At 37.9% G+C, this 7,521-nt stretch overlaps 1 non-coding gene across 1 annotated transcript; it reads right to left on the bottom strand.

The window, feature by feature from the left end:
- Positions 1-566: 566 nt before the first annotated feature.
- Positions 567-639, bottom strand: TRNAE-UUC (transfer RNA glutamic acid (anticodon UUC)). Its single transcript has one exon. It is a non-coding gene; the product is annotated as a tRNA-Glu (tRNA).
- Positions 640-7,521: the final 6,882 nt, after the last annotated feature.

The raw sequence follows: 7,521 nt of genomic DNA, 5'->3' as shown, positions 1-7,521 counted from the left end.
AAGTATGGGGCCAGATGCCATGATCTTCGTTTTCTGAATATTCATAAAATGTGTTAAATGTAGAAGAATACAGGGTTACATTTTTATATCTGTCATATGTCCTTTGGCTTCTGTTTTTGATTTTCCATATTAATTGAGGAAAAAGGTTTCACCTGTATGAGAGAGGTCAAGGGGTTGAATGAACTTGGATGTGGAGAAAGTCTTTTCTAACTTACCAAGCAGTCACTAATTAATCACTTTTTGAGAAACAGACACACAGAGGAATAAGATTGCTTTTAAGATGCTTGAAGGTATGGACCTTCAAGCTAGCAGGTATGGACCTTTGTAAAATATACCCCAATATAGATAATACTAATAAAAACAAAAATAGAGGCAGTGGGGTTAATATGGTAGGACAAAGCAGAGTAGGAAAGAAAAGAGTCAGAAAAAAATGACTAAAAATCGATCTTTAAAGGAGAACTAAAAGAACAGGGAAAATGAGAAAAAGGAAAGGTGTGTATAATTCAAAATCATCTTTATTAAAATTTTATTATTATTTTTTGGTCACGTGGCATGTGGGATCTTAGTTCCCTGACCAGGGATCAAACCTGCATCCCTTGCATTGAAAGTGCAAAGTCTTAACCACTGAACTACCAGGGAAGTCCCCTCAATGTCAATCTTAAATGCATGTCACTGTGACTGACTTTGGCATTAGTACTGAAGGAAAGTGCCACCTAAGAGAACACCTGGGTTGGAGTAACTGTTCTGCTTTAATTTCTGCTCTATGTGAACTTCAATGTCTTCATCCATAAAACCGTGACAGGGACAAATAAAATAAATCTGTGATTTCTTCCATAGTGTGGATTTGCTTCCAGAAAGCAGCTGCTCAAGGGAGATGTCTTTCCCTTGCATCTTAGCCAAGACCATGTGACTAGTTCTGGCCAATAGAATATGGGTAGAATTGTAGCGCCTCGCTTCTGAAGAGGTGGAGTATCTGATGCATTTACCTTCCAGGCTCTTTCCTCTTCCTGTGTTGATGTTGATGATGATGACATCACAAGGGCGTCTCTGAGAGCTTTTCGTTTGCATTTGACTCAACATCAGCCAAAAATAAATGGTTTTGAGTTACTGAACCTTTTGAATTGCAGCAATTAGTCTACCATGAGTAGTACAAGAAGGCAAATAGCCACGCTACCTTTCACATAGTTGTTGAGCGTCTCAAAACTGACAGCAAATGTAGAAAAACATTAGGGATTATTACTGGAAAGAAAGTAAAAACGTACCTATTGAATATTAGTGAATTTTATAAGAAATGCAGTTAACTCAGTTTAAAGCATGTTTAAAATGATTACTGTGTTAGTCCTATATGCCAGGTAAGAGCATCTTTAGGTCTCAACTGAAGGCCTTTTGTTTTGAGTGCTACCCAATGCTATAAAATAAGAGTTTAATGAAATACTCTGAACATAAACTTGAGGTTCATCATTATGACATCTGATCTATATTATTTTGTTTGTTTTGTAATGAAATGTGAGTTAACTGTCTCAAGGGAGATAGAACTTAGGTTGGAAATAATTAAGAATAGGATTTAGATGGGAAAATGATGACTTGGTCAGAAGTGTTTCAGTTACAAGTGATAGAAATTAACTTGAGGTCGCTTGAGCCAAAGGGGGTCTTTACTGATAGACACAGCTGCAGTACCATGAGGATGCAGCTGAGCCTCAGTGAGGTTCTTTTTGCTGCTCAGCTTCTTCCTTTTCCTCTGTGCTGCTTCCTGTTCCTACTGGGCATTGATTTTTCTTTTCATGGCTTCTAACAACTCCCTGGTTCCCATCTAAACTGTCAGCCAGCAAGGCAGGAACTACCTACAAGCTGTTTTATTTCAGGTCCTAACATTTCAGGGTAGTGGGTTACTGTGTTATTGAGTTATGTGTTGGTGGGATGAAGTCACTAACAGTCTGTGCCTGAAGCAAGAATTTATTAGAAAGGAATCATATATACATTTAACAGCCAAGAAAATTTTTAGTGCCAAAGTTATTGATTAGTTACTGTAAAGATGCTTTTTTAGACTCTTAGGAAATTCAGTGGTGAACAGACATGTACTCTGGTTTCTGTGAACTTACAATGAAATGTGAACATAAGACTAACAGGTTGAAAACTTTTATTAAGGTTTTAATGTCATTTGAATTGTGCAAGGAAGAGTTTTATTTACCTTTCCTTACCGTATGTAATTTCTCCTATCATGAAAAGTCTTGAGTCTTAGACAGTGTGCAGACTGTGGCTTATATATTTTGGGAGTCTTAACAACTCTAAGATTCTAAAAAATGCTTCTCAGTTTAGTAATCTCTTATTACCAATTTCAGCCACATTTTGTAAAAATCTATATGAGGTTTCTTTTAAATTAAGTTTTTTTTTTTTTTAATCTTCACTGCTGAAATCACAAAAAGGGAACCTGTGTCATGACAACAGAAACTTATCATAAAAGATAATAATGTTTGACTTTGATTGTCTTCCTTAAAATGTTGATACAGATTTAACTGCATTTTTCCTAAAGGATTCTAAAGTCAACATTTGCATGGTCAGAATTTGAGTAAATTTGCCTATATTCTGAAACATTTGATTAATGAATCTTTAATCTCATCCTTTGTTATCTTAGTCTCATCATTCATTATTATTCTTATCAAAAATGTAAGACCACCTAGATTTGGGGTGAGATGAAGAGGGATTGTGTTTTAGAAGCTAAGACTCATAAGAATTTGTTTTCAAGGAACACTGAAGAGAGCATCTCAGGTGATGGCTGTGGGTATGCTTAGATTCAATCTGTTTAGGGCATAAACACAGATGATGCTTTGAAATGTTTCTCAAGGATTCTTTCCATGAATTGGGAATGATGCCACATTCCAGGATGATCTCTTAATCATTCCAAGTATAGGTGCTATTTTTTTTTCCACCAAAGCTATCAATAGAAAGGAAATAGAGGTAAGACAACCCTGAATATTCGTTGGAAGGACTGATGCTGAAGCTGAAGCTCCAATACTTTGGTTACCTGATGCAAAGATCTGACTCACTAGAAAAGACATTCATACTGGGAAAGATTGAGGGAAGGAAGAGAAGGGGCAGCAGAAGATGAGATGGTTGGCTGTTCTCACTGACTCAATGGACATGAGTTTGAATAGACTCAGGGAGATAGTGAAGAACAAGGAAGCCTGGTATGCTGCAGTTCATGGGGTCACAAAGAGTCAGGCACAACTTAGTGACTGAACAACAGCAACAAGACAAGAATCAATTCAGTTCAGTCTCTCAGTCATCCAACCATCTCATCCTCTGTCGTCCCCTTCTCCTGCCTTCAGTCTTTCCCAGCATCAGGGTCTTTTCAAATGAGTCAGTTCTTCGCATCAGGTGGCCAAATATGTTGAACTTGCTTCTTCTCTCTCTGAACAACCAAGCTGCACACTCTGGGGCTTCCTGGATATGTAATTAGGACTTGTGGGATGTGATTTGAGAATCTTCAAAGGGATTTCCCGTCCCCAGTGTGTACCATGCATGTTTGCCAAAGTCTTCACCATGGAATTCATGCTGGATGGTTATATCACTGTCCAGCTGGAACTCTTCCTTTGACCCGGGAGGCCGGCGGATTGAACCAATCTAGAGAGGCATATAGTGAAAGTGAAGTTGCTCAGTTGTGTCCGACTCTTTGCGACCCCATGGACTGTAGTCTACCAGGCTCCTCTGTCCATGGGATTTTCCAGGCAATAGTACTGGAGTGGATTGCCATTTCCTTCTCCAGGGGATCTTCCCGACCCAGGAATTGAACCTGGGTCTCCCGCATTGTAGACAGACGCTTAACCGTCTGAGCCACCAGGGAAGTAGAGAGGCATATAAATTGAGTTCAATACCATATATTTATAATTTGTGCTGTTGTACAAAATGTGGTATATGTCCTATGAAAATCTAGAAAAATGAAGTAATACTGTGCTTACTTGTTTGTATTTTAATTAGAAATATAATTACAATGTATTTTACTATTTTAATAACCCTCCTATTGTTGAAGATTTAGGCTGCTTCTAAAATTTTACTCATTTATACTATATAGCTATATACTTTTTATAGCTAAATCTTTATTCATTTTTTATTATAATTGAGGATTTTTCCTAAACATGTAACTAATGGGCCAAGGGACACGTCTTAACCTATTTTTTGGCCCCACCACACGGCATGTGAGATCTTAGTTCCCCAACTAGGGATTGAACCTGCTTCCCCTGCAGTGGAAGTGCAGAGTTTTAACTACTAGACTGCTGCCTATGTGCTGCTCAGCTGCCTTCTAGGAAGAGTGCATGAATGTTTACACTCCTAAATTGCCCTCCAGAAGTGCACAGAGCCTAATTATCAACAGCTTTTCTGAAAAATTCAATGCTTAGTTGTGTCCAACTCTTTGTGACCACATGGATTAAACAGTCCATGGAATTCTCCAGGCAAGAATACTGGAGTGGGTAGCCATTTCCTTCTCCAGGGAATCTTCCCAACCCAAGGATTGAACCCAGGTCTCCCACATTGCAGGCGGATTCTTTACCAGCTGGGCCACCACTGAAGCCTCAATATTAAATTCATTTTTAAAATATTGATCATTTCATAGCTGAAACTTTCTATAATATTTTTGTTTAATTTGTATTTTCACTATTAATGAAGTTAAACATTTTCAAATTTATTAAACATTTTTTGTTTACTATGTATATACTCTTTGCCCATTTTAGGATGCTTACAGTATTTTTTCGTATTGATTTGTAAAGGCTACTTGTTAAGGATAATAGTTTACTATCTTACATATTGAAAATATTATACTTTTTCCTCAGTTTGAAACTATCTTTCACATTTTATAGCATGAATTTTACCTAAAGCTTATAAATATTTAGTTTTTATATGGTCAGATATATTCCTCTTGGATTTCTTTCATGATTTCCCTCTTTGGTGTGATGTTAAGAAAGATTTTTGAACTGCCAGATTTATGTCTGTGTATACATATATATTTTTTTTTCTAGTGCATTCATAGTTGTAGTTCATTTTATCATTTTGAGGATATTTTATTTTCTTCTGATCCTTATTATTGTTGAGAAATCAGCTATAAATCTTATTAGGGTTTTTTTTGAAGGTAATATATGTTACTGTCTCAGGAGTCTCTGAAGATTTTCTCCTTGTCTTTAGGTTTTAGTCATTTTGCTATGATATGTCCGGTAGTTTACCATGATAAATGTCTTTGTATTTATTTTCCTTGTGAATCTGTCTTGATATCTTTGATAGGAACAATTGATAAGGTATTCACAGCCCAAGTCTCTTCTAGTCAAGCCCTTTCTTTGTGCATTAATATAGGGTAATCCTTCTCAGACTATCATGGGGCTGGATGAAAGGACTTTTGAAAATGGAGAGCAAATAAGTTCACTTCTACAGTGAAGTGAAGTGAAAGTTGCGTAGTTGTGTCCAACTCTTTGGAACCCCATAGACTATACAGTCCATGGAATTCTCCAGGTCAGAATACTGGAGTTTGTAGCCTTTCCCTTCTCTGGGGGATCTTCCCAATGCAGGGATCAAACCGAGGTCTCCCTCATTTCAAGCAGATTCTATACCAGCTGAGCCACAAGGGAAGCCTAAATGTGAGTCTGGACTGTGTGTAAATGATGTCCTGTGTTTATGCTGGGATTGGGGGCAGTGTAAGAGAGAAAGGGAGAAACTGCTGTTTTAGCTGGAAGACGTTTCACTTAGAATTCTTTGAGTTACCAAGATCCACACTAACCTATAGAAAAGGGAATCTGTTGGCTCTTATAACTTAAAACTAAGTTGTAGTGTTAGCTTCAGGCTTAGCTCGATACAGGAACCCAAATTATGGAATCAGGTCCTGGATTCTTTTTTGAAGTCTCCCAGCTACTCTTCTTCTCTGAATTCGTCTCAGGTTTTCTCTTATGTTGAAAATACTGGCTCTACCAATTCTGACCCAGGTCTTTTCAGATTCAAGTGTCAGGAGAAAAAGCACTTTCCCTGGTTTCAGAGTTGTAGCAGAACCATGTCTTACGTGCTCTGATTTGATCCTTGAGCAATGACTACAGCCAGGGAAAGGAAATGCCCTGAATGACTGGACCAATGTCAGGTGGCCCCTCCATCCTAGGCTGAGGAGAAGAGTCAAGTCAATTCGACCTGCATTTGTTGATATTGGGGGAATGGGTCATTTGCCAGATGAAAATTGGGGTTCAGTGGTGACCTAGTATCCATTTCCTTTTCCTTTGACCACCTGAAACTGAAATTGGTTGATTCTAAATTTTCACTCTCTTACAACTGAGATCATTATCTTTTAAGTTTTCATAAGTAAGTATCTTGGAGTGTTATATGCTCCTGAAATGCCTGTATGTACTCATGCCCTACATCAATTTTTGCAGTTTCTCATTCAAATAATCTGCAATCATCTTATAACTAGAGGGAACTTCAGGGGTTCTGGACCCTGGTGTACGTTAGAAATAACTGGAGAGCATTTAAGACAAGGGTCCTGGCTTTTCCCTAGAGATTCTGATGTATCTCATCTGATGACTCCAATGTGGAGCTAGGATGAGCATTGTAGGTTAGAAAATTCTGGAGCAGATAAACTAGATTGTGTTAGGAGTTGTGTTTTAGGCTCTCAACTGTTTGAAAGTTAATTTTCTTTAGCCACCAAGTACTGACATCCTTTATTTCAACATTGATTTTGACTTAAAGCTCATTGTAGAGGGAGTGATGGGAATAAAGGTGGGAAAGCCTGGAGAGTGAATGTCTGCAAGTGAGGTGCTTTTCCTTGAAGATCTTTGTGAACCCACAATAAAAATAACCCACTGAAAATCTACTAGAATTTCCAAAGCACTTATGGGCTAGTATCTAAGCAAAGGGCACATGGGGGATATTTTCCCTTTGATGCTCAGCTGCCTGCCATTAACTGTATCTAGCTGGTGGACATCAAAAGATAATAGCACTTGTGTGTATATCCAGCTGCCCCATGTTATGGACATTAGTTTTAACTGGTTTCCTTGCAAGGCCTATTTTTAACTCTCTAAAAGTGGCTGAGAGAAGAGGTATTGAGCATTTCAAATAAACACACCCACTTAGAAAAATGGTCACCCAGCCAAACCTGGCTAGTGTCTACTTTGTTGCCACGTTGGGTGTAGGCATGATAGGCTCTCAATGTTTTCAAACATTTGAACATGGTTTTCAAATGATAATAGATGCAAAATTTAAAAATCAAGTTCTCTCTCTATCTCTCTGTTTTTCCTCTGCCTTAGATTTATAGCCAGTACATAATAAGGGTGAGTCTTTCCATGAATTCTCAGATGCCAACATCTAGAAGGCTATGACTGGCCCCAATAAGTTTGTTTTGGAAGAATCATCCCCTTAATTTTTTTGCCTTTGAAATGTTGAATGGGCAAGAAATGGTATAAAATAACAGCCATGCCACATAAATTAACATTGTTGTTAATGTTTGTGATCCCTTGGAAAGAGCTCTCTTTCGGGTTGATGCAAACTGCAGGAGAGTTT

This window comes from Budorcas taxicolor, chromosome 5, assembly GCF_023091745.1.
Source record: "Budorcas taxicolor isolate Tak-1 chromosome 5, Takin1.1, whole genome shotgun sequence".
Taxonomy (NCBI): Eukaryota; Metazoa; Chordata; class Mammalia; order Artiodactyla; family Bovidae; genus Budorcas; species Budorcas taxicolor.
Note: the sequence above shows the minus strand (reverse complement) of the source record. Positions and strands in the feature narration are given on the sequence as shown.